Source organism: Buteo buteo, chromosome 12 (genome assembly GCF_964188355.1).
Source record: "Buteo buteo chromosome 12, bButBut1.hap1.1, whole genome shotgun sequence".
NCBI lineage: Eukaryota > Metazoa > Chordata > Aves > Accipitriformes > Accipitridae > Buteo > Buteo buteo.
Window position 1 is genome coordinate 15,361,084 of NC_134182.1, and position 24,447 is coordinate 15,385,530.

The 24,447-nt window shown below is 39.2% G+C and overlaps 1 long non-coding RNA gene across 4 annotated transcripts in view; it reads left to right on the plus strand.

The window, feature by feature from the left end:
* Nucleotides 1-24,447, plus strand: part of LOC142037964 (uncharacterized) — a 165,231-nt gene that overhangs the window by 139,710 nt on the left and 1,074 nt on the right. For 2 of the 4 annotated variants that reach the window (XR_012652477.1, XR_012652480.1), the window contains exons 1-6: nt 9,393-9,671; nt 10,562-10,830; nt 11,557-11,683; nt 20,457-20,608; nt 23,315-23,403; nt 23,595-23,726. This is a non-coding gene — a long non-coding RNA (uncharacterized LOC142037964). Of the gene's footprint in view, nt 1-9,392; nt 9,672-10,561; nt 10,831-11,556; nt 11,684-20,456; nt 20,609-23,314; nt 23,404-23,594; nt 23,727-24,447 lie in introns of those variants that run through there. The other 2 variants (XR_012652478.1, XR_012652479.1) reach the window with 2 other exon arrangements.

Here is a 24,447-nt window from a genome sequence, read left to right on the forward strand (position 1 = left end):
GCATCCTTAAAGAGCTTTTGTAAGTCATGCAGTCATTTTTGTTTGGTTATAATGTGACATGCCAGCTGTAGATCATATGTGCAGTTTTGTGACATGACTTAGTTTTTTACTTCTACCACCCAAGAGGCAACATACACAAAGGATTATTGTCAGAGATCTGTTACTACAATCTCTTGTGAAAAAAAAAAAAAAAAAAAAAGTAAGCCTCAAGAATGCCAGGGAACAATGCACTTTCCACATCAGAGACTGGTTTGTTTAATAACCACAAATTATTTCAGGTAATTTGGCACCAATTTAATTGTACCCACAAGAATGTCCTCAACAACAACAACAAAAAGAAGCAACAAAAGAACCACCCCTACTACCAACCCTGTCAGGATGAGCTGAAGGCAGAGTTTCCATTCATTAAATTATGATTAGCCTTGCTAATACCTTGTCTATCAAATCCCCATAACGTGCTGCAGACGCACCAAAGGGAAACACATATGTGATGTTTTGAAAAGGAAACTGTTGGAAAGTGATACTTTTCCCACGCATTAGAATGACAATAAAATCCTTCAGATGAAGGTGCACACTAGAACAGTCATTAAAAATGAAGATTATGAACAGCTGAATTAAAATCCAGCCAAGGCATTGTCAGTTAATGTCTTTCATTAAAACAAAAAGCATGAGGACAAACACGATATTCACTAAGTTTGCTGAGCAATTAATCTGGATTTGTAGTTAGATTTTGTTCTGTTCTTTTCCATATTTCCAAATCACTGTGTGATTGAAAGACTAAGATGGTTATGTTAACCTACTATCTCTGTAGTATCGGCATCTATACAGAGGGTGATGTATGCCCTGTCAGTGGGTAACAAAGCTCTTTGCTGAATAGCAGAAGAATGTGGGAATGGGAAATCCCCCTAGTTTTGCCTCTGGGAAGAATATATCTTGGTAATTTCAAATAGTGAAACTGAACACAGATATTTGGAAGATTCATTTTAAAAGCTGACACTGGAGAGCTGATGTGAAATCCCACTCAGTTCAAATTCTCCAGGATAATGGAGAAACTTCCTTCTGGCCTCCCTGAAATGCATTTACCTGTAGCCGACTGAATGTAGTGCCACAGAAAGAACAGAGTTCTTTATAGAAAAACCTTTGCATTTCTCCTCATGAAAGCTGTGTTTTCTATGGCTTTTTTCACAGTGAGATTTTCCCCTTCCATGGAGCAGAGAAGAGCCTACAGGCCAAATTTTGATAGGAAGTCCCTGACTAAATATAAGAAAAGAATATCAAGCAAATTGAGTCAGCACGGTTTTTCCTTAAAATCTGGGCATCATTTTGTTTGTACTTGACTAAGGATTCCATAAGATAAAATGAAAATATCCAGTTCCAAGTCAGAAGGCAACCAAGTCTGTGTAGTAGGTTCGTTGTTTCAGACTATTTACTGTCCATGTCTCCAGCTTTGTTTCAAATGGCTATTTTGGCTCTGATTCTTACATGCTCCAAAAAGTATATCTCAATACGTATTTCCTTTATCTTTGAGTGTGCTGCAGGCAATTTTATCTGATTTTTTTGATATCCTATTCTTTATCATTGTATCTTTTCAGTCAGGCTTATCAGGGACTAGCTACATAAATACTGCTACAATTAAACAGAAATTCTCAAATCTCTAAGTGATAAGAATTTTGTACTATGGACCACTTGGAACAGTTTCAGCTTGAATTTCATTTGTTTTTCAAAGGATTTCTTTGTATGGTGACTGAAGCTGTTGCATGATTGGTGGGAGGGAGAGAGAAGAAAAAATAGGTTCTGCATGATAATAATAATTAGATGACATCTGTGAGATGAAATATTACAGCATGAATTACCTAACTTAATTCGACTTTGAAGTCCACCAGATTGTTACAAAGTTTGCAAAACAATTGATCATCTATTAGGAATACATGGTAAATTCCCCATCTTAAAGTTATACCCATACAATGAAGGGCTGCAGTACTTGAGACTTGAAGTGAAAGGGGCTGGATGTGATTACAAATTGAACTGTAATGTAATCTGGGCTTTTCCAGTCAAGTTTTCCAGTGAAAGTTGAGGTTGGCTAACGATTTCTTTCCTGTGCACTGCCCTAAGGATCCGTTCTGTTTCTTCAGGGCACCTTGGCAAGAGAGTTGCAGATATTTAAAAGCCCTAATTAATGCCAGGTATTTCACTTCACTTTTATTTTTAAAACATGAAAAAAATAATTACTAAGCTAAAGAAAAAACAAATATTTTCCATTTGCCATTCATTACAGATGTCAGACAGCCATAAATACAGAAATGGTCAGCTGCAGGTGTAACCTAGTTCTGTTGTGTAATGCACACTCTGTTCCTAGAACATTACTAAAAATGGTCTGTCTTGCTAATAAATAGCACTACCATTACATAGTAAAAGGTGAAAATTAATGTGAACGCTGCTGGTGAGTTAGCTATATTAACAAGCCAATCATGTAGTATTAGCAGTTATAATGGGGAACAACATAAACTTTTAAGAGCTTCTGCAAAAGATTTCAGTCCTTTCAATGTTGGGAATTTAAAATCAGTGCTGTCCAGTAATTTTATTTCTTTAAATTTAGGAGGAAAAACATGTAGGAATTTTTTAAAGTCACTGATATCTGCATGTCAAAAAAAAATTTAAAAAAAATTGGGGTCCAACCTGCATGTATCACTATTATCTCAGATGCTCTGCTGGTAAAGCTCTGTTGCCTCCATCAAAGGTTCTGGCCCATGTACAATAACCTTTCTTTGATAGCTAACTGATAGAGAACTGATAACCCCTTACTGATAGCAAAACCTTTCCCACACCCAGAGCAAGAAGAGAGTGCAATCTAAAATGGCAGTGAGTAAAGGGAGACAATAAACAAACAAAAGACTAATTGATTTCTTCTACTTAGACACAGAGCTATGTCTGACCAACAGCCCATCTGGCCCTGTGTCCTCTCGCTGATGTTGCCTGGTACTTTGGGAAGAGTTTAAGACCAGACAATACAACCTATGTTTCCTCCCCGGAGCTTCCTGCCAGATTGTGTCAGCAGTTGAGGGAGTTTCCAAAATAGATTTATCTTAACCATTATAGGTAATAACCAGTAATGGATCTATCGTCTCCAAATTGTCTAATCCTTCTCTGACTCCACTTTGGTCTCTACAGCATCCAGTGTCAGTGAGTATCACAGTTTAATTGTGTGCTGTGTGAAATGCAGGATGCTGAGAGTCACAGCCTTTGCCGGGATGGTTCTTGGGTCCCATTTGTGTGTCCTCAAAGAATTACCGTTGTGTGTAGACCTAAGAACAGCTTCCTCTCTATCCTGCACATCTGGGGAGAAACCACATGCAGTCTGGCCCAAGATGATAAGTAGGATGATGGGAATCTGCCTGATTAGTAACATACTTTGTGGGTTGTTTATATTTGAGTCAAATGTACTAATTCCCCCTCTCTGTCTTCCTCCCATTCTTTTAATTTTATTCTTGGCTGCAGAAAAATCACTAAAGAAAAATGTACCTTGAAAGTCAGATTGTTATGCTTGGCAATGCTTTATTATGTTGCTGTGCCTCAACATCATATTTGATCTGAACTTATTTCTAGGAGATGAGTAGATTAAAAGAAAACGAATTGGAAATACTTCTGTTTCACGTATCGGTTGGTAACACACATCAGAGGGCAAAAATTAAAAGACAAATGTCTATCAACTAGAAAAGCAAGTCTGCTCTCAAATCTAGTGCTACAAGTTCCTGTGGAAGACTTCACAATGATACGACATTCCTAACTTGCCTAAACAAGAGCATATGGAAAAACTGATAGTTATTTTATTCTGTCCTATACTTCAGAAATCATTTCAGTGAAAATTTTCTATTTCCCAAAGTCAAGTTCCTATGAATTTATAGTATAACTGCATTTTTAACTGCAGTCTATCAAATACTGCAATTAGATGCGTGTTGTGGTGAAGAAGGGAAGGAGGAGGGAATAGAATTATTACATATTTGTAAATTAATGTTAAATTCTGATCTCAGTCAAGTTAATATCAAAGCTGGGAGTTTAGTGAGAGCTGAATAAATACTAAAGATGCTTTGTTATCTCTTGCATTTGTGACCAACAAGTGAACAGGCAAGTTCAAAAATTTCTTGTCTCTAACCTCTCTGCAGCTTTGAAACACTGTGGTTTAGTTGGAAGCACTGCTGCCCAAGACCTATCAAGTGTTTCCAAGTGTGGGGCCGGAAGACACGGATGCAGGTTTGGAACAGGGACCCAGCAGTTTATTCTGCCTTCTTCCCCCGTGTGCATGTTCATGTGGGGTTTGATACTTACAGGCTTTAAACAAGTGGAGGAGGTGTCAGTGGTATTTTTCATGCCAAGCACAGGCAGCGCAGCACCCGCTAGGGAAGGCAATGTAACACAGAGCAGAATTTGCTGTCTGTGGGTTTAACAGTTGGTTTGGGAAATGGCTGTGATTTTACAAGCCAGCTCTACTAAACCAGACAAAACTGCCCTTGGTGGTCTCTGCTTGGAGTACCATTTTAAAGCTACTGAATTTCCATGGTTACTTTTAGCATGCTCCCGCACTGAAACCCAGGTGAAAAGCTACAAGGAGGTATCACCCTGGAAAGAAAGGAGAGGTAACACAAGGAGACAAGCTTAAAAGTGCCTCAGAGGGGCAAGATCCTGTAGAAACTGCAGCTTCTTGCATTATCTTCTCTGAAGCCTGAGGTGAACTAGAAGTCTTTCAAGAAAGCAGATTGCAGGGAAATGGCTTGTCACTTCTGCAGTGCTGATGCTACCCTAAGTTAAAACATTTGATGATTACCCATCCCTGTTCAAAAAGCAAGCATCTGTGAAATGTTGTTGAACAGAATGACACAGAGCAAAAATGGCTTGGCATTGTGAAAGAGGGAAAAAACAAGCATATCAAAGATGCATTAGTGATTCTATGCCTCCTCTTGTATTCTGGAGTTTGTAGCAGCCACTGAAACAATTTACTGTTCTACTTAGGAAGGAAAATATCTATAAATCTAAGAACTAAGTTAGTTCATAATTCCTATGAAGTGTACTTAAGAGTTATCACTGTCCTAAACAAACTTCCACTCTAGATAACTGTGTTCCACAAATGGTGCTTCCAGATTCAGTCTTCAGTTATAATTGAAATAGCAGGAAACACACCAGAGAAAACACCATTGTTATATCTGTATGAATTATAAGTTGTTTTTAGGATCCTTTAAGAAATAGCTGCTGACTGGCTCGAAAATAAAAGGTGAAAATAAACACAAGAATTGTTATGTTAGACAGATGGCTTTTGCAAGAACCTGTGTTAGACAATACCTGCATGAATAGTGAGGTAACCTAGTATGTGTCATCTCCACATTCTTCATCTTTCCACTCACTTTTGACTGTCTTTTTTTTTTTCCCCCAGAAAAAAAACAGGAGTTCAACCTAGTCTTCCACAGAGAAAAAGGGAAGAAGTTGAGAGTGAAGTACTATTTTCTAAAACATGTTAGTGAAAACAGAAAGGGAAAACGAGAAAGTAGGAAAAAGATAGGGCCACTTAAAAAGTCAAAGAGAAAAAAAAGGTGAAAGAAAGGCAAAATGACAGGAGAGAGCATGGTGAAAGAGCTGATGGGCAGGTAAAATGAAGGAGCAATAAAGAGAAGATTATGAAGAAGGGTCAAAAAGGTAGTAACAAAGAGAAAGAGATGGAAAAATAATCATAGGCAGAAGTGAAAGAGAAAATAAAAGCATATAAAACCAAATAAAAACAGGAGATGGCAGGATATCTAGATAGTAAAGAGCAAAATGTGGGAAAGAAACAAGAGATAGTGGTATTTAATTAATACATGTTGCTACCTTACTTCAGAGGGAAGCAAACACAGGGCAGTCATGCCAGTTAGGGCTACAGGATGGAAATAGAGGGACAGTGGGTTTTTTTTCCCATTTTGTGAACATTGTTCAAGACTTTTTAGCCAAGGATGAGTATAAAGAGGGCCAAAAGAAAATGTTTACAATGAAAGTGAAATGTGGATACTAGCGGCAGTCCCTACTGAGGATGTCCCCATCAAGCGCAGCAGGCATAGTATGGGCACTGACATCCCTCAATCATTCTGCAGTTCTAACCTTTGCTTCCAGCACTTGTACTGTTTACCCTTACTATGGTATATTTTACAGAACAAATGGCCAGCTGGGGTTGTCAGGCCTTATGCTGCTTTTTATGGCTACAGAGGGTTATAAACAATCCTAATACTTGATACTCTGGCTTTGTGGGGGAGACCTGTCTCTGTAGTGGCAAGATACAGCAAGCTATCAGATGCAGGCAACCACAGTAAAACAGACTCTTTTCCCTCTATTTTTAAGCTCATATTTTCACACAAGAAATATAGCATTGGTGTGGTCACTGCTTCAAAGTATTTTCTGTAGGCAGTTTTAATGAGTAACATTTTAAAATGCTAATTTTAAATGCAAGCTCTTCAGTGAATGTGAGCTGGTGAGCAAATTTCATGCTGAAGTGTGTTACAGTTAGACTCTTGCCCTGGATTGATGAGGTCAGATGGTGGGGTCTGCTGGTGGCAGGTTTTCCTGGCATAGGTGGAGCAGAGAGTCCTTCACAGAGCGTGGGGGTCACACCTGCAGCCTAAGGAACAGCCAAATCATGGACCTGTTTTGCTGAGCATTAGTTACCTTTGACTTCCAAGTGGCATTGGCCAGGAGAAGCGTAGTTTTTATAGGTCTAAATTAAAAGATCGGCTCTTATCATCCATCAAGTTTGAAAGCCTTTACCGATTCTTTTTTGTTGTTGTTCTTCAAGAAGGCTCAGAAGACTTGGGCTCACAGTTCACTGGTTCCAGGCTACAGCAGCCAGTGGAGGCATCAACACCATCACCACAAAGCTCAGCCCTTGTAACGTTAGGTGAAGTCTCCTGATCAGTAGAGGGGAAATCCATAGGACACTGAAACCTTTTCTTCCCTGGGCCAAGAGGAACTCTCCGTCCACAGCATCTGGAATATTTCTAATGTGCAACCCAAACATCATAAAGGTGTGAAGGCTAAAAATGGGAAACACCTACCACAGCTCCAACAGCCAAAGCAAACAGAAAAGAGCTCAGTAGTTAAAGCTTCAAATAGCTTGTTCCTCAGTCCTTTCCATATTTCACTGGCATCCTCACAGACACTGGCCCATGTACGTAGCAAACCCCAAATGGGTTTTAAAACTAACCTAGAAAAGAAAAACAAAAGTCTTATGGATCAGAGGCAGCTGCCTGGCCCTAGATTCTGTACTACCTTAACATGTTTTTCTTTTCTTGTTGCTCTTTTCTGTGTGTTTTTGATTTGAGAGGGGGCGTTGTTTTTTGCTTCATCCTTTCCTATCCTTTTGTCTAACTTTTCCAAACCACCAAACAAAAAGTCGGATCATCAGTTTTGTTTTACTCTATTTTATGGACCACTGAGAGAAGCTTTTTTTTTTTTTTTCTTTTTTGGGGGGGGGGGGGGGGGCTTCTCATTTTAATGCTAAAAGAGAAAACAACCAGAATGAATGTGGGCAATGATGTGATTTTTCCAGCAGCATCAAAATCATCAGGGAGAGTATTAGACTGCCACTTGATTAAGTATCTCAAATTTACTGATATTCTATAAATTTACTGATTATCTGATAAAATCTTGACAACAAATGGATACTGTCTTTACTATTCTCTCAACATTTCTATCAATAACCTCTTTACTACATTTACATCTAGAAAAAAGAAGTTAAGGCTATTACATTAATCTAGGACAGTAGAAAGATGATGCTTGTGGATTTGTCTACTCACTTGAATAAAAAACTGAAGTGAGATCTACTTGGCAGCCATGTACAAACCACATAAAATCTATCCATGTGCTCGTTGTCACCGAGAATTGAATGTATTCAGAAGAAAAAAGTAGTTTCTCACAGAAAGGCTGACAGTGCAGCATCAATCCACTGTCTTCTGTCCCTACCTGTTCATATCTGTAGACATGAGACATGTGCATGGACGTATCTTGCTGCTCACATGTATTATTAGAGCCCCTGGCTACAGTGCAGCCAGTTTGTCTAAAAATGATTTCTCAGATATAATTCAGGTACTGGGTACCTCATTTTTTTGCATTCCCCATTTAACTCCAAGTTCAAAGATTACTGAGTGCACAAGCCTCTGAAAAGAAGTCAGCATGTTTACCTCATTAAATTTATTTCACTAATGAAAATGGCACCCAAATTCCATTTGGGCACAGATTTGGAAGTAGGAAGTTTTCTTCAACTTGATTTCACTTGGCTAAACTAAAAGTAATCATGCAGATTCCCCTAACTTTGAACTCCATATGGAGCTGTAAAGGTCATGCTTTGCTTTAAAAGATCCTTGCTCTCAGCCACAAACTTTTTCTTGGTGTATACTGGCATCTCAAACCAGCAAGTACCGAGCTCTACAGGGCTGATCCAGAAAAGAATTCATGTAAATGTTTGCTTTCAGGTCCTGTTGAGGGCCAGTTCTTGAAAACATAAAGCTAATCACACATTTGACTACTTTATTGGATCAAGCCCAGGGCACAAGGTCTCAGAGATGGACGTGTCCGTGCTGTGCTGACAAACATCCACACCTGGCAATAAGGCCGTCTTCGCTTACAGGCTCTGTGCTCCACTTGGCTATTTTAGGACAGGTTAGGGACCAGTACTGGGGGGAGGGAGGGGAGTTTATTATGTGGAAAAAGGTCAGAAGTTTGCCTTCTTGTTCAAACCAGCAAAATCTGTTTTTAATCCATGAAAACACACCAAAACACCCTTCCTGGAGAAAAAGGTATGTTGTATTTTTCCTGACCGCCGTTTTCCCTGGTGGCAAGTTTCTCATTCAAAATTATATCCACGGCTTTGTTTATGGGACTTTGCAGAAGGTTTTGCATGGGTTAGCGAGGGGAGGGAACACTCCCATACGCAGAAACACAGAACCCAATAAAACACATGAGGCTCTGGTGGTTCCCTTTCCCAGCTGCTGCTAAGTTTATTTGCAGGCTGCAGCCTGGAAAAGGGGCTGTGGCCCATCTGCACCCGGTATATGGGAATTCATTTCCAACCCAGCCGCAGGAGCGTGGGTCCAGCAGACGCTCCCCTAACCTCCTCTCAGATCCCCTCCATGCTGACTTAATTGGAGCCAGAGCAGACGGCGCTGCAATGTCCCGGGGCGGGGGGGCTGGGGGCTCGGCCGCACTGCTGATTCTCCGAGGTCCCCCGCCGTTCCCTCCCTCCCCGGCATAACTGTGGGGTTAAGCAGCATAGCAAACCTTGTGTGGGCCCCTCTGCATGGGGCGAGCTTCACCCCTAGAGCAAATCGAGCGTCGTGCTGGACGGTGGGGCACGAGAGGGAGACCAAAGAGGGTGAGGCTGTGCTGCCGCACCACATCTTCTGGGTCTGAGCCTTCTCCCTCTTTGGCTGCAAAGCTCACGCTTGCTGCGTGGTGGCGCGGGCGTTGCGGGGGATGTTGTGAGTAAGCATCTCGGGAGGAAAAATCAAAGGGCAGTACTGAAACTGAGACAGGGGAAGGAGATGGTGTTACTTAAACCAGATCTCGCTCCTATATTGTCTTTTGCACAGGAGGAAAAAGTTCGTTTCTGCTTTATGTTTTGGGTCTGCCTGGAAGATGTCGGGAAGGGCTGTCTTGGAGTGGTGAGGGCAAATGCATCTTCTATTTTAAACCTTTGTTAAAGGGAAAGGGATAAGCGTATGAGCATAGGAAAAACGAGAGATGAACATTAGCAAGCTTAACTGCAATCAAAAGCATTTGTGAAGGGATTTGTCCTGAGAAGGCAAGCACTAAGGTTTTGGGGCTCTATACTGTTACACAGATATGAGAATAAGCATTAAAAAAGTAATTCTGTGGCTTAAGTGAATAATTAAACTAATGAAGGACAACACATTAAAACAAATCATTGTATAGGAAGTACATGCAGGGCAAATGTCAGCAGGCAGCCTAACTACCTTCAAAAGTTTTTAGACATTTTAGCAGTTTTAAAAATATTCACTTTCATGTATATCTATGTGTGGTTCAGCTGAGTATCTGGCCCCCAGGACCATCTCTGCCCAAAAGGCAAAGTCACTTTTAAAGTAAGCAGTGACCTCTGGATCAAAAATAACAAAGTCACATGCTCAAGGAGAGAGTGATGGTCACACTTTATGGCTTTAAGCATCAGGTTTGTTTTGTTAACACTAACTTCCTTAAGGTCTCTCTCTTTTTTTTTTTTTTTTAAATGAGATCTCTTTGTTCTTTTTCATATAAATTAATTTTTCTCTTAAGAAAAAGTTCATTTTTGTCCAATAATTTCTTTCGATAAAATTCATAGTATGTAGAAGCATTTAGATTTGGCAAAAAGTTTTACTTTCCTTAAACACAGAGGTACTGAGGTCCAATTCATGGCTGTAGGAACTGCTGCCATGGCCCCACGTTCCACGTTTTACCCACAGCATTTTCCCGGGAGGGGCAAGTCCCTCTCCCACTGCTGTCTCAATGTTTCTGTATGCTAAAGAGAACTCCACACGCATCCATTTAAAACTCCCAGATCTCGACGTTTGGACGTGGTAGCTGCTGGGGACGTTGGCTGCTGTGTCAGGCTGTTACAGAAAGGCTGGTGACTGTGCGGAGAGGAGCAGGGCCTCCTGACGTGCCAGTGGTCCTTGCTGGGAACACACCTCGCTCCTCCTCTCCTACCAGTGGCTCAGTGGCTTCCTTACCACCATCCGCTCCTCGGTCCTGCCTCACTAGTTTTCCTCACCACCTTAAAGGAAAAATGCTGAGTATTTGTTAAGGACTTGTATTTCTCAAGAACAGGTGAGAAGGGAATGGTTTACCTCAGAGTCCGGGAGTTTTGCATGTAAATAACCACCTGTCCCCTTTGCTGTAACAAACCAAGGTCTAGTCGTCCTCTAGTCTTCAGAGGGAAAGCCCTTACTCACTCTGGTGTTAGCCACTACCTTATTTATTTCTTTTCCATGGCTATTAGTATTGAATTAAACTTTGTTTCTGAGGTTGAGAGAGAGGAAAGATGGTTTTAGTATTGGCTCTAATTATGCATTTTGCCTCAAGCCACTGACACAAACATTAATTTGCTCAAGGGTCACCAGAGAAGTGGTTGAAAAGCACCTAAAGATTTTAATTGGAATTTGATTCACATTCATGTTCAAGAATTCAGATGATCCTTTTATCAGGACAAGTAAAGCCTTAAAATATTGAATTGAAAATATTGTAGGAAAAAGCTTTCCTGTGGCATTTAAAAAAATTTTTGGTCAGGGCAAAAATTCCAGGGAAGCTGACTTCCTCTTGTAATTTTACCACTTCTGTGTTAAATTTAGGAACTGAAAGCAAAAGAAACAACTTTTGGCTTTTAATTCAAAATGATCTAAACCTAAGTAATTTGGCTTTCTATTCACTATAGAAGAAAGTGCTACTGAGGTCTAACGTTAACCCCAAACAGCTAACGTGTGTGACAGCTACAAATTTGTGTTTCTAGGATTCCACCTCAAGTAAATACTTGTTAAGAGTATGCATTTTTTGCAGTGATGATGGAGTCAAAATGACTGCTTTGCTTCTGCTGTATGTATCTTGGAGCTGGATTTTTCTATGAAGTCTGTGGAAGCTTGTTAGCATGTTAAATGCCCAGCTTTGTTAAATCCACACCTGAAGAGTAAGTAAATGAATCTTGAATTTTGCATTTGAAGGTATGTGTGCTTTTCATGGATTTATGCCAACTAGATTCTAGATTTAAAGAGACCTTGTGATAACCTTAACCACACTGTGGCTAGACTAAACCTCGAAGCTCTTGCTCCTAGGGGCACTGCTCTTTGAAGTGGCACCACTGACAGTTTCAGCTACTGTAGGTATTTATGAGGTACAAAATGATAAAGTAAATAGGCATCAAATGTGATTTTAACAGTATATAAGCATCACCAAACTGGATTATATTTTTGCGTTCCAAGCTTTTGTTTGCTCAATTTGAGTTTAGTTTTCTCTCAGCTCTTTTCTTTTTCCCCTTTCTCTTTTTTCTCTAAGAACCTGCCCTGAAGAAACATAGAAGCAGTGTTTGCCAACTCCCTAACAGCTCAGATGTATATATTTTCTATGAATTGAACTTGAAGCTCTTAACTAATACTGTGTGTTTAACCTGTTTACTTACCAAAGTAGTTGGAGGAATATCTGTGCATTTTCCACACTGATTCCAGTGTGCTGCTTTGTTTGTTGGTGACTTACTAATGATACTTGTGATTTATTACTGTCACTTTATTAGATTATGTGCAAATCGGTGACAAAGCACTATGTGGATCATGCCTTGTTAGTCATAAAAGCATTCAAGAAGCCATGAAAATCAGTTAAGCTTGAACCTATTGAACGAAAGAGCATAGTGCTGTCTATTGATCAGTAACCTTTAGATATGTAATGAATAGTAGTACTTTGGACACTGTCAGATAGTGTTTTCCTTTGGATCTGATAAATTACACTCTTTTGTATTAGTGGTTTGAGAATTGACATAAAACACTGTTGTACTGGTATTTCTTTCAGCTCTAGTACTGTGGTGAACTTACATGGCCAAGGCATATAAACGTTGTTAGAAAAACCTGATGTTTTCTCTTCCAACACAGTTTTAGCCATTGAGTTAACACTGATATAACTTTCATATATGGCAGAAGATTGAGGGCTGGCCTGCAAATAGTTTGCAGAATATATTTATAGCCTATGTGCATGATGTACACAATCTCTCTCTCATACATGAATAACATATACTTATTTGGACTGTAGCTGTCTAATTTCTTTATCAATACAGATTATATTCTGATTTTTTTATCAAACAAGCAAACATTATGTAAGATTAAGTCCTCATTTCTTGTTGGCTTGAAGGGTACTTTGTTTCTATTTACAATATCAGGACCTGATTTCTTCCTGCTTTGCAGTTTGTACAGCCATTTACACAAAAACAGAGCTGGGTTGTAGGTAAATAATTACTATTTTATTTGGATAGAGTTGAGGGCAGAGCTTATGGTGCAGCAGGCCTCAAGTCTTACATCTGTGTCATTCTCTGAAGGAAACCCCCATTAATACTAGTAGTCAAATTCTTTGGAGGAACATGTGTTTGCTAGGACGTTCCTCTGGGTGGGAGAGTCACTTTCTCCTCCCCGCTGCTCCTCTCCCTTGTAAGAAAAATTAAATATTCAGGAGAATGAGCACAGTAGCCTATTTTATTAACAAAATTAGGGGCAATAAACTTCCAGCAGCTTCTTTTCTCTAGATGTTTTCTAATGCTTTTTTTAGTGTTTGCTCAGGTTATCTATGTTTGAATAATTTCCTCTCAAATGAGCCTGATTTAGGCAATAGTAACCATAACCTCTGGGGACTGCTTGACAGTACAAAAGAACAGTGATACTAATTTGAACATCAGCAGTACTCTGGCACATCAAATAAGTCAAAGGTTCCATTTAACTCAAGTTTAAGATTTTTTGGCTGTGTTTACAGTTACAGGCAAAATCCAGTCACACTTATACATCTAACACTGAGAGCAGGAGCAGTGTTTGGTAAAATCTTTGACCCAGTGTTTTCTGCCTTTCAAGTACACAAGTATTCAGTCCCCTACTCCTCCTAAGGACAACACTATTATGAAGGCTGAGAGATGAATTTAAAAAATGTGATTATAAGTAGAAATGCCATAGTGAGCAGACAGTTTTCTCAGACTGGAAAGGCTTGGGGACAAAGGAAATGAAGCATGTATGAGCCTTTACTTGAAGCTGCTATTTTTCAGGCTCTCTGGAATATCTGTTTTGCAACTGACTCTGGAGACCCCAGTTGTATCAGTTGTTTTCCTCCAGCAAAAAATCCCAGTGGGTTAATTGGTAGTGACAATTTCAAAGCACAAATAAAAACTCTTCACTAAAGTGGGTGAACTGTGCCTTGTCTGTTGGTTTAGCTACTCATTTCAGAACAGAAGGCCTGCAATTAATATTTTGACCCTTTCAGTATTTTCAGTTACTTCTAGATGAATTAATACAATTAATTCTCATCTTAAGCTGATTCAAAAGCTCTCTTGGCAACACTGTAACACAGTGACCACCTAAATAGTAAATGAAAACATAGCTAAAAAGGGTCAAAGCTTAGTAACATCTGCAGTGCATTAAGAGAGGTTTTGGAGCTCTAACACATGACCCAAGTGCCCAGCATCCTTGCAGAATGTCTTTTACTGCAGCCTGGTTTTGCTCTGGTCTTTCTCAGAGTTAGCTTAAAGGGCAAGTAGTCTCTTATGACCACATTAATTGACCCAACAGATTGGATATAGGAGGGAGAAGTGATTACCGTCTCAAATCACTATTTTCTATGTAAATTTTTACATAAAATGAGTCTAGGTCAGTGTCTAGCTATTTAATAAATGTTTCTTTTTTTTATGAAGGCAACTATAATTAAGTTATAGAATTACAGAAGTCTGGCTGAGAAGAAAATTTCTAGCTATAAAATATTTTGAGGTTAAAGCAAATTATTTCTTGTGACTATGCAGCAATCTTGATAAAAAGCTTTTTCTGCCCATTGTCACTATCAAAAAGCAAGCCAAATCAGAGTCCCTGCACTTTGAATTTCATTCCATCATTTTAATCTAGATAATTTCATTTTCCAGTGGACAATACTGAAATATTGTCAACCCTCAGATGAGTCAAATAATGACACATACCCCCCCTCCCCCATAATGTTTTGGTGCACAATGAGAGATTCATACTATAACTTGCCACAGAAGCCAGATAAACTGGGCTGAAAGTTTAATCAGAAAAGTCTTCCATTAGTTTGCTTGCAGTCTTCAAGGTACTGCCCAATTTTCTTTCTGCCTATATCTGTAATCATATATCCTTACCTACCCAGAAGAATCTCATCTCAGTGACGATTTCGGAGAAACCATGTGTATGAGGTCCCTCTCATTTGTATGTGGCATATTGTTCTATCTATTCACATCCTATTTAAAGACTCAGTTCATCCGTGCTGCCCAGTGACAGTGAGGGGCAATAACAAGGGGTGGATATTATTCTGTCCCTATTGAGTAAAATCCTACTCTGTGGTCTGTCCTGCAGGAAATAATACCCAAAGAAACCAAAAAGGGGAAAAAAAGGAAAAAAGAAAAAAAAAAAAGAAAGAAACAAACAAAAGGTTTCCCCTCTTTTTTCCCCCCGTTAAATTGTGTCTTTTCATATCCTCATTTGGCTTCCACACCCCAAGTGTAAAAGTATTTAGCTGGTGGTGTGTCCGTCATTACCTGCTTGGTGTGATTTAGGACTTTTAGTAAAATTGAAAATCAAAAGGCTTCATAAATGTGGGGACAGGGCTGCCACTCAGTGGTATCACAAGACCTAGTACATTTCTGGTACTTGACTAACAACAAATAATAGCAATAATGACAAGAGAGATGAATGATTTGAACACTGCTCTGTGCCCTCTATAGCATACATAGTAAAAGCTTCTAATGTAGCAGTTTGTGTAGTTGTTAGGAGATCAGTAACTGTCCAGTAAATTTACTTTACTGTTTCTCTCAGTGAAAAAGGATACATACAGACACATAGCTTAAAAAAAAGATTTATTAGTCAGCATAACCTGATGTGGCACAAAGTAGTATTTTCTATTAATGCACTAACTTAATTATAAACATAGTGAACAAGTGTGTTTTGTGTGTACTGAATGACTATTATTAAAATAAAATACAACAAAAATTGGAATATTACCTCCTGAGAACCAGAAAGATGCAATTCCTATTTTGTAGCATGTATCTTTTCCTAGTTCTTGATTTGAGGACTAATTAAAGCCTGGTCATTAGCACCTGACAGTCCTATCCTCGGGTTGGCCAAAGCAAGACTCTCCTAAACCACTCTGTCCTCCTGTCCCTCTTACTCCTTGTGCCTCATGCATACTGCTTTTTATTTAGGGGTCCTTCTTGGAGACCAAGTATGGAGAAGGTGTGAGGATGAATTCTGGAAAGGATTTTGGTAGGCTGTCAGTGCATGAATATAATAATAATAATGATAATAATAATAATAATGGCTTTGTTATTATTTTTTTATTACAATAATATTGCAAAGTGAAAATAAAATCTTGATCCTAACCTCCACCTCCCCAGGACTAGACTAAAGGGAAGACTTTTACCATTGTTGCACTGAAAATCTCTCAGCACCAACTCCATTTGGTTAAGAAAAGAGGGTAAAAGCATGAATGGGGTTGATTTCCTTAAGCAGTTTAGCACACTGCTGATCACAGAAGTTTAAAAAAAAAAAGCCAACCAATATTCAAGTAGGTAACAAACCCTCCTTTGTGAAATGGCGTTTTCTTTGTATAGCACTGAGGAATAATTCCACCCATAAAACGTTTACAAGAGATATGAAACTGTAGAAGATCTCCTGAATCTTTGAATCCAGACCTCACTATTATGTGACTACATGAGTAAAAATGTTAGTAATGCAATTTGTATATATTCTGCATGTACTCATGAAGTTTCATCTTAAAATTAGCATCACTGTTCTTATGCTCTGTTCCAGGATCCTACTTTACTGTAGGTTAGGTACAATCATATTATTGAATGTTTGTCACACTGAATATTTTTAATGTCTTTTTATATGTTTTTGAACACAGAAAAAAAAAACCAAACACAATGTAACCATGACACAAAGTAACTATTTATGTCTATTAGAAAAGATGTTTGTGTTGTTGACTTTGGAAAGAATGGTGCAGTCTTCAGACACCCATGCCAGTATTTTGGGTAAAAACATTTTTATTGAAAAGTAAAACTAGGATTGAGCTTTGTTCGGTTGATTTTTTTTTTTTTTTCCTAAATAGAAAGTTCCAAAAAGGACTCCAAATGAGTGCTATAAATTATTTTCTAAGACAGCTTTAGGTTGTATATTACAAAACAACTAAACAAAACTAACCAGAAAGCCCTGGGATTAAGCAGATGAAAAACCCATTCCAGATGGAAAAGAGCTCAAGAGTCAGAGCTACTCAGAATCCAGAATGCTCTGTCAAAATTAGGTTATATTAGTGTAGTCTTGAAAAGAAGGTTTGGAAAAGAGGCAGAGTTAAGACAGCAGTTAAACTTTGTTTGACAGGCTAAATGGAATACATTTCCTAGCTTCAAATGGCTGCACAGTGCTCCTGTAATGGGTGTCTTTCTCAAAGCATAATGAGAAGAGGAGAGGGAAAACTATTTCATTTGTCCAGACTATAATCAATCACTTCCAGGAAAAGAAGTCTTTCATGGTTTTCCAGGAGCAATAGTTGTTAAATATATTAGTTAGTTGTACAAATTGCTTTATGAAAGAAAAAATGAAAAGTTATTAGAGAAACGAGTAAGATGCACAAAATTAATCTGTAAATTTATAACTATTCTTAGTCATTTTGCTGTCTTTGTGCCTCGATACATGCCTTTTTTCTTTATTGTCTCTAAACTGCCAATAGCCATAAAAGCATGAAAGCAATAGAAAGGATGGAGAAGTCTCAGAAGAAAAGGGCTTTTTCATCTGGCAACATGTCCAGCCCAAAAGCCATAAAGGCCTTTCCTGAAACTTCAGAATTGCAAAAGCTTACTGAGTTTTGCCAGATTACTTTCTTCTGATGGAAATTCCCTAATGGTACTGATGGTTTCTGGACAGTGATATAAATGATTACATAAGGTAATGGTAGGCAAATGATTAAAAAATACTCTGCATAGCTATAATGTCCAAGAATTTCCAAGTGCCTAAATCTGTATTGTCTTATCTAGTCATGAGAATATTTTCATTCCCAAATCTAAACAGCAGGAAAGCTGAATCACAGGAAAGTCAGTCTTGTTCCCATTGAAGTCAACACTATAATGCCTGGAGACTCTCTTTCGTATATGGGATGCAAGACTGAACCCAGGATGGTAAGGATTTGATTTTGCATGCCTATGTGCACTTAAAAGAAAAGAGTAGAGAAATTACCCTTTGTTTTCGTGTGTGCGCTGCATGCACTGAAAGCCACTTTACTCAGGGAGCACAAGAATGGATTCAGTGCTTCTACTTTTCCAAGACTCTCCAGAGTCTTGGACAGAGGAAAAAAGAAGATGAGCCCAAACTAATGTCCCCAAGTCAAAAAAACCCAGATGGTCCACGAACCAAGTAAAGGGAGAAAGTTAGTGGGTGCGATAATTATTAGCTTCCATGAGTCATTTGACATCCAGGAATTTCCTACAGGCAATATTGTGTCTAAATACAAACCTCTGATATTTTACAAAGTCTCTTTGGAAGGCCCCTGCATAGATTAATAACAGGTACATTTGTTATTGAAGCAGCAGTGGATAGATGGAGTCTCAGCTGTGGTCCTGAACACACGTACACAGCGCTCTCCTGCTTTGCAGACATCAGGAAAGTTGTCTCTTGTCATATTGTTCTCCTTTCAATGCCACCTGAATCAGTCTGTTATCTCAGAAAAGGCTGGATTCTTTAAGTCAGTCAGTTCAGAAGCAGATAGCTCTAAAGTGTAGGTTTTGGTATTAGGTAGCTGCATGTCAGTTTTATGGACATAATCCTTCAGTTTTAACTGGGCTTTTTAATTTCACCTAAAAAAGAGGCCAACTGAATTCTTCCAACCCCACTTAATTGCCATCTCTGTGTGCAGCTTCACTTTATGTTTCTTATAACAAAAAGGCTTTTAAAGTTGATAAATGGCTGCAAAGATTTTGCTTTTACTTTGTTGCTTTTCTGTTTATTTAACCAAGAGCAGTTCTTTTAGTCCTGACCTCAGCCTTGTCAAATAGACTGTGTTTGTCAAACTGCTCATGCTCCCATTAACTCCTAGCTGTTTCAATTGTCACGTTTGATGAATGGCTCAAATACTGCTAGCATCATTAAAAGCAGGGATACTGAGGGAAGTATTATGTTATACTGAGTCCAAATACACACCATAAATAGGAAATTCCAAGCAAAGAAAATCTTTTATTGCATGAAGGAAATTGCAAGTGGTTTAAACTAATCTCTTTTAATGCCATCTTTCATATGTGCAGGAGACAAGAAAAAGCCCCTCAGGTTTCATGGTTGGTATTATCTCTTTATGGTTAAAGAACGTTAGTAGCTTTATAACCTTATTTATACAGAGTTCATGTACGTGTTTGGGTCTGCTTGGGGGAACAGGCCTGCTTAGTGTGAATAAGAGCAACAGAACTGTTCCCACAGTGCTCGGTAGGTCCAGAGGGTCTGTCCCTTCCCAAAACAGAACCTGCTGTTTCTGTAAGTCAGGGCTTCCTCTAAATTAAGTCATGCAGCACAATTATCATGCATTACTTTCCCCCTACTAGACTGACGGAGGCACCGCAGCCCCGGGGTGTGCGGTGCTGGGCGTCCTGGCCCCCGTCCCGCGGTGCCCTTGGCTCTGCCCGCCTGAGCAGTAACCGCAGCTGAGCTTTCTCTAATGACCTGCCAGTAAAAGCTGTGCGAGTTCAGGCTCGCCAGGGTCTGGCAGAACACAGTACTCCAGTTACGCTCAAGCTAGCGTTTCAGTTTATATTGTCTGGTACTCTTGTCTGCCCTTTGTCGTACTTACAGCACGGTGCTAGCAAGAGGCAGAGTTCAGGATTAGCGCTGGGAAGTTGGGTAATGGCTTCAGCAGAAAGAATAAATATTTTTGTTATTGTTGGTGTTGTGTTGTTGGCTTGGATTCTGGGCTTTTTCTAACAGTTGAAGTCTACCTAAAGGGCAAAGAACTTCTGTTTGGATAATTTTTTTCAATTCTTGAGGCAGATAAAATTATTCAGTCGAATATTTATACGGATACATTTAAATATGCAAAGTTATACACTTCTGGACTGTGACATTGCTGTGCTTATTAGGCTCAAGACAGAGTTACTGGGGGGGGGGGTATGATTTTGTTTAAAAAAATTGTAATTCTAACTATATGTGCATATACATATAGGCTGGTTCCAATATTCCTGAGTGTTACCCATGTGGTATTTTCATCATGAATAAGTACACTGCTGCAGTACATTTTTCCTGGACGGTGATACAAACCATTACAATGAGGACAGCAGGCAAACCATTAAAGCAATTCTGAAATGGCATCAGAAGTAGGTCCTCAAAGTTTATATTTTCCCAAGCTACAGCAGCACATCATGGTTTTTTCCTTACTAGAAGGTAGAAAGGATTTATTGATCTCAATCTTTTATGAAACTTCAGTGAGCGTAACGTTGCCTGGTTGCTTGAGTGCAAGGAATGGCAGAAATTGTCTTCCTTCTACCGCAGCTAACTCAAACTTTAATTTTGAGATGATCTTTCTAAAACTTTAGACTTAGAAAGATGATGCAGGATGTCAGTTACTGAGCTTGAGGCGTCATTACTCTAAATTAATGATTTGCATCACAGCCAAAGCATACCTGTAAAGACGTAGTAAGAAGCATTAATAATTACTGGATTCACTTAAGCCCTTTTTCCCTTTTGTAGATGCCATAACCAGCAGAACACAGAGGTGGGCTGTGGGCTTCCAGCAAGTTACCGCTGCCAGGGAGGATGCGAGGGTGGGCAGCTAGCCCCGCAGAAGCCATGCTCCTGACAGCTGACTGCACCGGGGCCCTCTTGCCCCACGCACCCACTGGGTGAGTGATAGCATTTGTTACTTCCTCCCAGGTGGAAAGGTGCTTCTCTTGGTCTGGACTAGATTGTCCAGGTTTGTATGTATTTAGATTGTAGTGATCTGGACATCAACAATACAAACTTAATTGACGCTTTTCATCCAGACAAACTGTGAAATGGTATTACTGTATATAATCATGAATGTGTGTTTCTGTCCTGGGGTACATCAGGTAACTGATGTTTGTTGCCTAGGACCCTAAATATATATTTGGTTTCCTAAATAGTTGTGGGGTTATTTAAATCAATAGAGTTCACAGTTCTTTTGTTATCCACTGAGTGATAATACTGTTAGCGAGCAAAACACTTTCATTAGAACAAATGCTTTTTTCAGCCTCAACTGTATTCTTGCTTCTGTCTGTACTAGAATTAAATATTAATCAAAACAAAGTAGGAAAGCTTCAATCATTCCCTTATGAGGCTTCCTGCATTTTTAATCACAATTTGTTGGTGTCACTGGATTTCTGTTACTCTCAGGAGTACTGAAACCTACAGAATATGAATTCATTTGATTAACCACATTTGAACCGAGTCTATAGGAACAGGCCCTGTACTTAATACTGCTTTCTGTGGGACAGGATTATAACCATCAGGGTAGCTGCATCTCAGAATTAAACGCAAGTATGTACTACACACAGGTAGGTACCAAGCCCCCAGCCCACAGATGCTCTCCCACTAAAATCCGTGAGACTGGCGTTTATGAGAAAATAGACTTGGAGGTCTGCAGGCTCAGCTGGTCTCCAACAAAACCTGATCTTGACCTGGAAAAGCAAGACTGGGGATGTCAGTATCTACATACTTGTTAAATCAGTGAAATGAAGAATTTGGCTTACAGTTCACTGAAAAGGCATCAGCAAGGTTAAAGCAAAACATAAGAAAAAGCTTGTTTTCTGTGCCCCCTTGTTCAGCATATAAATAATACTGTCAGGAGTTTAGAAGCAAGTGCTGCAGTTTTTTCCTGGAAAGCATCATTGGCAGAAAAATAATCTTCAGCAGAACTCAAGAACTGAGGGGATAAAAATGGTATAAATCAGTTAACAAGTCAACCCACAGGCAGCCAAACTAAAGAGGCCTCATTTCCTATAGATTTCTGTCTCTTCAGCCTCATTGTCTGCTTTCCAGCTCTCCACCACCACCAGCCCTCCCTGTCCTTCGTGCCTCCAGCACCTGGCAAGAAAGACCGTAGTGTGGCCAGGGCAGCGCTGCTGCATGCGTGGTCGTGGGCTGTCCCCATTTTGCACAGGACTTGTAAGAACTTGACACTGATTGAGACCTCTGCCCTTCTGTAAAATGGAGTTAAAACTGTGGGGAAAGAGCAAACAGACGACAGGCAAACATTTGTACAACACAATTATGTTGTAACCTCTTCTCCCTAAGGAACTGTATATTTTTGAGTAGTTGGTATTTTTAGAGATTGGATATTTTGCTTATTTTTAAAAGCAAGTAAAAAGATGCATAGATACAATCACAGAGAGGTGGCACCACACTTTCTCTGAGTAAATAACCACAAGGCCATTCTAGATTGCCATATTCCATAACATACATATCCTAACCCTACTGCCTCTACCCCTTGGATTAGTCTGCACCCCAGACACGGAGGACCCAAAGTGCAGAAGCCCTGTAGCAAACAAGCCTGCCTCCCTTGTATGGTAGTCTCCAGATTGCCACATTTATGCCATCTAGACATGTTAACATTTGAAAGAGAATTTGAAATTGAAGGAATGAATCCTACTTGACAAAACAAAAGACAACACCATTTTCTCCCTGGGAATGAATGATGCTGGTGGTGTCAGTGGGATTGCAACATGTTAATTTATTCCAGCATTTCTGAGCTGGGGGGTTCTCTTTAACAATATATGTCAGATTTCCTCTATAATGACCAATTAAAATTCTAGGACTAACTCAATGCAGCTATGATATCCTCAGTATCCTGCAGGATAGTTGGCAGAGCAAGTACACACTTTTCATTTTCTTTGCTCTGTTTTACTTGCTTGTCACTTCAGTTTGCCCATGAGTGTTTGCCTTGCACTGCTCCCACCCAGAAAAAATGCTAGGGCTGGGTGATAAATAAGGGACAAAGATAGTATCAACATTGATAACAATGAGTTTTTGCTTGTGTGGCTTTAAAGTAAGAAATTTTTGAAGACATTTTGTGTCATTTGAATTTTTCTAGCTTTTATTAAACAAAATAAAAATTGTATGTTTGAATTTTTATTCAAATCAATTAAGCTAGAAGTAGGGGGGAGGTTGCTCAGTTTTGAAATTCATAAAGGTGTGACTGAAAAGAATGATTTTTCCTGACATTAAAAAATTAAATTGTCATCAGAACTTTCCTCTGGGCTCACAGGCAATAAAGTGTGTATCTCCTATTCTCTATTTTCCTTTTGTCTCACATGTATAATGTAATAGCCCCACTATTTTCAAGGAATGTGCTTCTCTCTAGCACCCTGTAGTTTGGACAAATTTAGCTAATAAGTTACATGTGCAACTAGTCCTTGCTGGTTAGAGAGTTCTTGGTATTTCTCCTTTTATTTTTCCCTTTGCAACATATACATCCTACAAAGCTTGAAAGCTTTGGAAAGGACTAGATGAAACGTAATCACTTATTAATAATTTAGAAATATTAACCTGGACCTAAATTTTTTTCTTTCCTTTCTCTTTGTCATTTCTAGACTAAGAAAATTATTTCTAGCAGTGGCAAGAATATTGGCATTGTCGCACAGTGCTCAGGAACCATAGGAAAGACTAGCCAGTGCAAATGGTAAATCAAATTTTTAGTCATGTTGTGTGAACTCTGACTCTCACCAAAGTGAGTGAGAATGGAGTTCCCTCATGTTATATCTCCATGCTATAAAATATGATGTTGTCTTATTGCTACAAAAGTTCTGATTTTCTTGTCTAACACTACTTTCTGCTTGCCTTTTTGGTCATTGTCCCTCTGGTCGTGTGAAGTTTCAGCCCACCCAGCTTGACTGAGCATTTCTGTCTGGAAGCATATTGGGAGCACCTTTCTTCTCAGGTACCTGGTACTTGCTGCTTTTGCTTGAGCATCCTAGAAATTCAGGGGACTTCTTGACTTCAAAGGTATGAGAGCTACTGCACTCAGATAAACTGTAGTTTTAGAGAATCATCTGCTTAAAAGACTATTTCGGTGTGCTTCCCTGCAATTCTGAGTTGCTGTTGTTTTGTTTTACTATTTCTAATACTGTTATGGATCAGCTCCTATGAACTATTTAGAGGCATCATCCAGACTAGACCTTTGTCCAGCTTTAAAGATAGTTTTCATGGGTTTCATTAGGTCATCAGATCACTGGTTACTGTGAGTCTAAGTCACTGAGACTTAAGTGATGCGGAGAACCTAGTTAACTCACAAAAGCTGAGGGTATCCAAGTTGTTATGGTCTGGCCCATAACTGTCCTAAGAAGGAGTTAAATACTACAAAGAGCTGGGAATCCCCGTGTCTGAGTTCTGCACCAAAGATACTAGTTTCCAAATCATCATAAATTCTTGTTTTTCCCAAAACACAAACAACCTTCTGACCTCTCTAACTTTCTGATATAAACTAAGAATCTTTTCATGATAATCAGAGTCAAGTATCAGTTCCAGAAAGCCATCACTATGCATTATAGGCACTTATGCACATTAGAAAACAGAACAAAACAAGCAATCTACCACTTTCCAGGGTTAATGCTATGAAACATTTTATGAGTAGTCCATAAGTGGACAGAATGTTGCACTAATGTGTGACTGCACGGCAATTAAGCTTAATTAGGGAAGGTTTTGAAAAAGACAGATGAAAGTAAAT